Source organism: Prionailurus viverrinus, chromosome A1, assembly GCF_022837055.1.
Source record: "Prionailurus viverrinus isolate Anna chromosome A1, UM_Priviv_1.0, whole genome shotgun sequence".
In the NCBI taxonomy this organism is placed as follows: domain Eukaryota; kingdom Metazoa; phylum Chordata; class Mammalia; order Carnivora; family Felidae; genus Prionailurus; species Prionailurus viverrinus.
Window position 1 is genome coordinate 118,416,164 of NC_062561.1, and position 7,959 is coordinate 118,424,122.

Sequence of the window (7,959 nt, forward strand, 5' to 3'; positions counted from 1 at the left end):
GAGAGGGAGAGTGCATGCATGAGTGGGGGGAAGGGGTAGAGAAAGAGGGAGAATCCCAAGCAGGCTCCGTGCTGTCAGCGCAGAGTCTGATGCAGGGCTCGATCCCGTGACCTGAGCCAAAATCAAGAGTTGGACACTTAACCTACTGAGCCACCACGGCGCCCCTTGGGTAGAGTACTTTTGTCTCTGAATAAAATGAAAGATTGGGGTAACCACAAATGCCCTGTGAAATACATGACTTTGTGGAAGGTTGGTATATCAAGAAACTATATGATAGAATAAGGAGTGTTGTACCTAGTTTAATTTCATGAAGTCCTTTTGTTACAAATGGGCCGAGATTTGTCATAAATTGACATGAACCTCATGTATCCTTTTGGTGGGCACGAGAGAGCAAAGGGTCCCTGTACAGACTGCCAGGTCATCGTGTTCAAAAGTGTAGTTTGAAGAGGTTGCATCTCTTGATTTCAATAAAAGGTTTGAGTCTAGAACAGATAAATGAAAATAAGCTACAGAATAACTTGCAAAGTCAAAATACAAGTTTTGTGACTTTTTAAGGTTGTGATTGAACAGACTTAAGGGCCCACTTTGTCAATTGAATTGCATCTTGTCCCATTCTCTTTTGAAGTAACATTTTTAGAAGTTTCAGATTTACAGAAAAATTGCAGAGATAGTACAGAGTTCTGTTATATTCCACACAGGCTTCCCCCTATTACTAGCATCTTAACATTAGTATGATACAGTTGTCACAATAATGAACAAATATTATTAGTAACAAGAGTCCATACTTGTTTCAGATTTCTTTAGTTTTTTTCCTAATGACCTTGAGCTGTTTGCAGATCCCATCTAGAATACCGCCTATTACATTTAGTCATCACGCTTTCTTAGGCTCCTCTTGGCTGGCACAGTCAAGATCCCATCCATTTTTTTTGTTAATATTAAACAGCCATTAGATCTTGATGTACCTGGGTTGGTCACGAGCTGAAACCTTTTCTTTTTTCTTTTTTTCTTTCTTTTTTTTTTTTTTTTTTTTTTTTTTTTTTGCATGTACACATGAGCAGAGGATGGGGGGCAGAGGGATAGGAAGAGAGAATCCTAAGCAGGCTCCGTGCCCAGCAAGGAGCCCAGCACGGGGGAGCCCAGCACGGGGCTTGATCCCACAACTGTGAGATCATGACATGAGCCTAAGTCAAGAGTTGGACACTCAACTGACTGAGCCACCCTGGTATGCCTGAAAACCTTTTCTTGCAGACTGATTACCTAATCCTAGCAGGCTCAGCAAATCATTGAACATTTTGTTTGAGGTCTTTTTGTAGCTTTAAATCCGTTATTTCTCAGGACATTTCACTGGCTTTGTATGGAATTTTAGGCAATGTACCTGTTATGGTCATTTTCCAAATCAGCTTATTGAGGAAATCGTGAAACTGGGTAAGTTTTTTGTTTTTTGGGTTTTTTTTAAGATTTTATTTTTAAGTAATTTCTATACCTGACGTGGGGCTCAGACTCAAACTCCTAAGATTGAGTCGCATGCTCTACTGACTAAGCCAGCCAGGTACCCCTAAACTGGGTAAGGTGATGAGACTTGTGGGTCATCCGGACCCACAGGCCTGAGAGGGCAAGCTTGCAGTCTCAGCTAAATACCGCAGCCAGCAAGTAAGGAGATGGATAACGGAGAAGAGACTTGGCAGCCACTCTCCCAGTCCTCTGGTATTGTCAGCAAGGTCATTTTGTTTCTTAAATTTATTGAAGTAATCTCTACACTCAACGTGGGGCTCGAAATCACAACCCCGAGATCAAGAGCCGCATACTCTTCTGACTGAGCCCGCCACGTGCCCCAGCGGGGTTATATTTTTGGAGTAGATGGTTCTAATTTACTTTAGAAATCCCTTAATATACTTAAGATTCATTTTTTGTTGTTGTTAGGAGAAAAGTAGAGTTGGTTAGATAGAATAATCATAAATCCATGTGGCTGCCTGCTTTGGAAGGAAATTTTGGAGAGCCCACCAAGTATTACTTTGTCGTAAGCATCGCCAGCAGGTGGCAGCAGTTTCCATGTTCTAAAAATGCAGTACATGATTAAGAGAGGAGCAGTATTTTATTTTGCTACAGAAACAGGCTTATTTCTGGGATTTTCATTTTCCTCATTGTGTTGGATTGTAGTCCGCTATCCACACAGGGAGGTAGAATGGCAACTTAACGACATCAGCAAGGCAGGAGCAGCAGTATTATCCAAACTGTGAGGCCACTTAAAACTATACTTGAACCATAGTTGGCATCCAGTTGTTACATAGAAGGTGTCACTTGTGCATCCCTTGGTAAACAGACTGTTATATCTGAAGCTCCTAAGTGTGACGGATAAGTCATAACACCAGCACCATCTGATACTGGAAAGAAGAGCCAAATAGTCTGCTCCCTGAACTTTGGCTCAATGAAAAAATCAGCCAGCAAACCAGGCTGGGCCTTTGTGGTCAGAGAGCTGGCTTTGAGGATGTTCTTAATGAAGGTTAATGCTAATTATCCACTTGCAGCATTCACAGTCCAGTCCTTGCGCAATGATTCAGGTCGCCTAAAGATTTGCCACTCCCAAGGATTCGCATACTTCTCTGAGCCACAGGACGCCTTGGAGAGGACTGTGCACGCTGAAAACTTAGTGAGATTCTGATCCCAAAGTTGTAAATACTAAGTCAACATAGTTACTTTTTTCCCTTGCTTGGCTTTTTCCCCCCTTCACTGAACCAACAAACTAAACTAATATTAATGTCAGTGCATGGAAATTTAGATGATGATGCGTGTCTTATTCCCATTCCCACTCCATTTCTTGCAGCCTACTATGTTCCTAGTATTCATTCACTTGCTTACCAAGTATTTATTGCACACCTTATGATGGGCCTTCCTGTTTTCCTAGGTGCTGAGAATGTAGCAGTGAATAAAACAGACCTAGATCTGTCCCCTTATGCAACTTTAAATTCTGGTAGAAGGAGACAGACACTAAGGAACTAATATGGTTGATCAGAAGTGAAGTTGGTTGAGGAAATAGGGAGATCGGGGAGGCAGAGTGATGTTGGAATTTTAAAAGAGTGGAGAAGACATCATCAAGATAGCCCTGGGACAAAGGCTTGGCAGTGTGGGAGTGTACCATGTGGGCACCTAAGAGAAGAGAGTCTGGATAGAGAGGGCAGCAGAGGCAAGGGCTCTTGGAGTAAGAAGCATGTTGGAGTGCTCCAGGAACAGCATTGGAGCCAGAAGGAACCGAAGAGAGAGTAGGAAGAGTTAGGATAGCAGAGGCTGACTGCTTGAACTTGGGCTTCTGCTCTGAGATGGGAGCCTTTGGAGGGCTTCGAGCAGAAGTGTGATAGGGTCTTAGGTTTTAGGAGAGTGTGTGAGCAAGGGTAGAAACAGACCAGTTAGGAGACTACTGCAGTGGGGTGCCTGGGTGGCTTAGTCGGTTAAGCGTCTGACTCTTGATTTAAACTCAGGTCATGATCTCACGGTTTGTGGGTTCGAGCCCCACATCAGGCTCTGCGCAGACAGTGTAGAGCCTGCTTGGGATTGATTCATTCATTCTCTCTCTCTCACTGTCTCTCTCTCTCTCTCTCTCTCTCTCTCCCTCCCCCTCTCTCTCCCACTCCACCCCTTCCCTGCCCCACGCCCCCCCCCAACTCCTACTCTGCTTGTTCTTTCTCAAATAAACTTAAAAAAAAGTACCAAGAAAATGTTTTAAAAAAAAGAAGGGAGACTATTGCAGCACTCAGGTGACAAGTGCAGGTGGCTTGAACCGGCATGTCTGCAGTTGGAATCTTCTTAAGTGGTCACATTGTGTACTTACCTTAAAGGTAAAACTTCAAGGATGCACTGATAGATTGGATATATAATATGAGAAAGTGAGGCGTCAGAATTGATTCCTAGCTCTTTTTGTCTCCGGTTGACAAGGGGAAAACTAGGTGGCAGAGATTTTCTGGTGAAGATCAGGAACTTAGTTTTGGACAGATGAGTTTGAGACACCTGGCAGTTAATTCAATGGAGATGTTGGGTAGGCAGTTGGGTATTCTAGTCTGGAGTTCAAGGGAGAGTCTCTGGCTGAAGATGGAAATATGGGAGTCTGTGTATAGATGGTAAGTGAAGCCACGGGACTGGATGAAATTACCAAGAGAGTGAGTTACATGGGGAGAAGAAGTCCAAAGGCTAAGTCTTGGAGCACTCCAGATGCCAAGAGTTCAGGGCAATGTGGAGGACCCATCAGAGTAGACAGTGGCTACTCAGGGGAAATCAGACTGTGATATCCTGGAAGCCATGTGAAGTTTGAAGGAAGCAGTGGTCAGCTGTCACATACTGCAAATAGGTCAAGTAACAGGAGCTCTGAGCATTGAATTAGCGATCTACGTAGTCATTGGTGACTTTGACAAGTGGTGTTTCAATGGAAGGGAGGGGGAAATCTGGAGTGTGTTTGAGAAGAAATGGGGTAGCCTCACAACAAGAAAAAATGCTGAGCACACTGAAAATCAAAGAATAGAGGTCACAGAGCAAGCCACCACAAAAACTAGAGAAAAAATATGCAGAAAATACAGATCACTTCACCTAAAGGAGAAGCTAGAGCCAGTAATCAGGATTGAAGTGAATTGCTGGGGGCTGAGTGTGGGCTAGCTTGAGAGTTTAAAACTCCTGGGAGTTACTCTAAGGGGTTGCCCACACTTTGGTGGGTTTTACCTCCAGGAGCTTCCCCAGGTTCTCATTGTGAAGATGGCAGAAAATTCTCCTCTTGTAAGGGGGCTGGGGGGTAGTAGCCATTTCAAAATACACCCAGAGCTTTTTGTTAACTTGGCAGAAGACTGCCCTCAGGGAAAACTACTTGTCTTCTCTGACCTTGGGGAAGGGCTTTTGGATAGCTAAGCCCCTTCCTTCCTTTCTCACATAAGGAAAAAAAAAAAAGGCTAAGAAACTTCTAATGTTCTCAGCCCAGGACTCTGGCTCATAAAAAAGACAAAATAGATTTACTCATAAGATACAGAAGAATTCTCCCTAGTCCTATACCATCAGTAGGACTCCAGTATTACAATAGTGGATTACAGCTTTTGAAGAAGCTGCAACACACCGACTCTATTTCAAGAAGGAATTTCTAGGGAAAACCAGAAAGCAAAGACTGAAAACATGGACACTGAAGGAAATCAAAACCTCTGACACCTGCAGCAGGCATCGAACACAGCCTAGCCGTGAGCCAGATAAACATAACACCTCACACTAAAGGCCTATTCACCTCAGTTCCTATTACCCAATATATATCATGTCAAACTTCCAATAAAAAATATACAAGGATGCTCAGAAGCAGGAAAAAAAATCTGATGAGACCAAACAGACACCAGAACCAGACTGATATGGCAGAGATTCTAGAGTTATCAGACTGGGAATTTAAAGTAACTATGGTTAATATACCGAGGTCTCTGATGGAAAAAGTGGACAACATACAAGAACAGGTGAGTCATGTATGCAAAATATGGAAACTAAGAATCAAAAAGAAATGCTATGAACAAAAACAACGGAAATTAATGCCTTTGAGGGGTCCATCCGTAGACTTAAAACAGCTAAGGAAAGAATCCGTGAACTTGCAAGTATGTCACGAGAAATGTTCCAAGCGGAAATTTGAAGAAAAATAATAATTTTTTAAAGGGACGGAATATGCCAGAACTGTGAGACAGTTACAGAGGTATAAGGTATACATGGTGGTAATGCTGGAAGAGAGGGAGGGAGGAGAGAGCTAGAGTACAGGTGACTCCAGGATGGGGCAAACCTGGTGAACAGTTTTGTTTTTAAAGCTTGTTTTGTATGCTGATAGGAGTGACCCAGGAAAGCAGGACAGTTTGATGCTGCAGGTGAGCGAGAATCTTGCTGGAACGATGCCCTCAAGGAGGCAAGAGAAGGATCTAGTGCACAAGTGGAGGGACTGGACAAGCAGCGAATAACAGGAAGAAGGGAAACCATGAGAGCAGGGCTGGCAGGTGGGTGCGCGTGATGGTGGAGTTTATGGATGTTGTCTTGATTACTTTGATTTTCAAGGTTACAGCTGAGAGAAAGGCTAGAGGAAGAGTGGTTGGAGGTTTGAGGCCTTATAAATTAGAGGAGACCGAAGGACTAGGGGAATATTGTGTGGTTGCCAGGTGGTGTTAAGGCTCCCTTGAAGCCTGAATTATTATGTTCTATTTTATTTATCATTCTTGAATAACTCTGTATTTTGTTAAAATATATTTTATTGGAAACGTATGCATGTTTCACTAGCATCTCCTCACAGTAAGGATTTGGGTTCTTGTGAATGAGGAATCAAATTTACAAAGTTAGATCTCCTTAGTAGGCCAATTGGCTAATCTATTATCATATAATATGCTCTTATTTCCCCGGGTTGTTGTTATGGTCCTTATTCTTGGGAGGTACTATCAGGCTTACAGTTCAACCGAAAACAGACACCTTCTAGATATCAAAGCACTGATAGAGATGGGTTAGAACAGTATTTGGCCTGCCTTCAGGAAGCTTACATTTTAGTGGGAAACAAAATACACATCAGGCACTAAAAGAGCAGGAAAAGGGGGAATAGGGAGTGTGGATTGCTATTTTATATTGGAGGGTAAGGGATGATCTCCGATAAATGACATTTGAGCAGAGACCTGAAGAAGTAAGGAAGTAAGCCATAGATGTATCAGGGAAATAGTGGGCCTGGCTTTTGTATCCATCTCTACTTTATAAACAAATTTAATAGAAGACGTGATACCCATTTATGTCAACAGGCTGCCACTTTTTACTAAATGCAATAAAACCTTGAACGCATTCAATCCTTTCTTCCTGAAATGCAATACCATTTATACTTAATATTACCTTTTTTCTCTTTGAGTATCAGACTTAGGGTTTTACAGATTGAACTTGTTTTACCTAGCTGTATTTAATACTTACTGATTAGATTGTCACAACCTGGCCATTCAGAGCTCCATTAAACTGGCTGCCTTGTCCTTTCATTACTGCCTCAAACCTTTTTAAAAGCACCCTTACTTTTGGCAACAAGATATTCCAGGCCTGCTGTGATCCCCGCCCCCAAACGTAATTAGCTCTTTTCCAAGGAGGCCTGAGTAGTGTCAGAGGCCCAATCTGGCCCAGGAGCATACATCCCACTTGACCTGCAGAAGAACTGGTTGTAGCAGGATGACACTGCTGTTGGGCCACCAGGGAAACATGGGCCTCGGAAAGGGATCTTTTTAAGGTCCCGAGTTCATTCAGGCATCTCCAGTTTAGTTGTCGTGACTAAATTCTTTTTCATTTCACTCTAATAGAAATTTTTCTTAACATGCCCACTTAAAATCTAATCCCTTCTTTACCAGATCAACAAAATGTGGTATATCCATATGGTGGAATACTGTTTTGCAATAAAAAGGGAATACTGATACATGTTGAATGGATTAACCTCAAAAACATTATGCTTCGCAAAAGAAACCAGACCCACAAGATGCCATGCTGTAGGATTCCACTGTTAGGAAATATCTAGAAAAGGTAGATTGTGGAGATGAAGCAGATCAGTGGTCACATGGGCTGGGGTAAGAACAGGGAGCTTTCGGGGATGACGGAAATGGATGTGGCAGGGAATTGCACAACTTAGTAGACTTAATAAAAATCATTGAATTTAAAATAGATGACTTTTACAGGCACGTAAATTATATCTCAATACAAGTGATAAAAATTTAAACCCTTCTGCCAACTTCCACTTGTACCTCAACTGGTTATATTGACCCAAGATGTTCCATTATGTTTACTTTTCTAACTAAAAAAAACCATCCAAACCTATCTTTTCATACCTTGCAATGTTTATATCCCCCTTGGTCACAAATCTCCTTATTCTCTTTAGAAGCCGTATCCTTGTTTGGATCCCAGGCATAGCCAGAACATGACAATTCATTGCTCATCTGTTCCTACCTGCCATTTTACACAGGT

At 42.4% G+C, this 7,959-nt stretch overlaps 1 long non-coding RNA gene across 1 annotated transcript; it reads left to right on the forward strand.

The window, feature by feature from the left end:
- Positions 1-3,619: 3,619 nt before the first annotated feature.
- On the forward strand, positions 3,620-6,992 carry LOC125169768 (uncharacterized). Its single transcript, XR_007153801.1, has 2 exons — positions 3,620-5,465; positions 5,825-6,992. It is a non-coding gene; the product is annotated as an uncharacterized LOC125169768 (long non-coding RNA).
- The last annotated feature ends 967 nt before the right edge of the window (positions 6,993-7,959 follow it).